This window comes from Sinocyclocheilus rhinocerous, unplaced genomic scaffold (assembly GCF_001515625.1).
Source record: "Sinocyclocheilus rhinocerous isolate Xijiao unplaced genomic scaffold, SAMN03320098_v1.1 scaffold615, whole genome shotgun sequence".
In the NCBI taxonomy this organism is placed as follows: domain Eukaryota; kingdom Metazoa; phylum Chordata; class Actinopteri; order Cypriniformes; family Cyprinidae; genus Sinocyclocheilus; species Sinocyclocheilus rhinocerous.
The window spans coordinates 2,835,365-2,836,865 of NW_015631049.1; positions in this window are offsets into that span (position 1 = coordinate 2,835,365).

Below are 1,501 nucleotides of genomic sequence, written 5' to 3' on the forward strand. Positions count from 1 at the left end.
GTGTTTATGGGCTATCAGAGACAGCTGGGCCAACTAAACTTAATCAGTTTATTAGTAGAGTGCTGAGGAAATGTGATATACGATGTCTAGGGTAATCAGAAGTCATCATGCTTCACTGCCTGGCCTCAAAATTCATAACGGTGCCAATTATTCCTCAGTTATTAATTATAAAACATATTTTCCTTTATTAGTGTTTCTATCACCCATGTTGTAGATTTAGGAGAGAATGCTTGCGGGAACAAAGCCAGTTGCCGGAAGAGATAATTAGCTTCCCCCATCCTGAAAAGGGCTTTACACCTCTGTGGGGGTGCTTTGAGCGAATTGGAAACTTGGATTGTGAATTCAAGAATCCTGGATTTGATTCAAAATATGCCATTTTGAGTAAAAGGGGAAACTTTTCTACAATTTTGTTTTTCCCTGAAGTCACAACCTAGCATGATGTCATCATTTCAGATGTGTCATAATAGCTTTTCATCATGCTTATTTTTGCATTATGACGAGATTGATTATATGTGCTTGAGGTCTTCTTCTGAGTCCATTTTTCTTTTGATCATGTTTTCATTCTGGGTGAATTGCTGCAATTTCTTGGCTGATCTGACGGTGTGTTGGTGGCCCACGATCAGAAAGAGCAAGGGAGTTTCAGAATTTGGGGATGCCAGAGGAAAAGGAGAAATCCTCTTTGAACTTCCAAAACATAACCACTTTCATTAGGAAGAGTGTCAAAACATTGTCTAACAGCCTGAGTGAGTGCAACTCTATGTTTAGAAGATGTTTATAATCTTCTACATCTACATTGGGATCACTTGAAATCAATTGCGTTGCATACATTGCTATGCCTTGAAGATTTGGTTTGGTGCATTTGTGTATGTTTTTATAGCCTTTAAGATACTGTAATGTAGTATTCTCTCAGACAGAAATGTGAGTCATTTATAGTGTATTTAAGTCAAAAGTTTGTAGGGATATTAAGAATGTGAACCTATTTTTTTTATTTCTGAGGAGATTAACAGAATTTCCACCCCAGCTTCAAAAACTCTCAATTAGCATATTCAAATGCGACTGTAGCTCATTTGTTCAGAAATAGTTTTTTGGTGGTTGTATGTATCGCAGGAAATTAAATAAAAATGCATTTGCTGAGTCAACCATGTCATTTCAGCTTGCTTCTCGGACTTGTAACCCAAAGGTTGCAGGTTCGAGTCTCTGTACCGGCAGGGATTGTAGGTGGGTGGAGTGAATGTACAGAGCTCTCTTCCACCTTCAATGCCACAACTGAAGTGAGACCCACCGAACCTCCAACTGCTCCCTGGGCTCTCCGCGCCGCTTTGCTAAAGATATGCGCCTCGCCTATTTTTGAAGGTTAGAGTGTGTGCTCGAATATGCTCTAGAACCGCTCTCGCGATACTTTGATGTCATACACCGATCAGTCTGTGCAGCGCTGCTTCAAGTCGAGCACACCTATTGGGTTTGTGGTGTTGTTGTTGTGCGCGCTAGGGAACGTATATCC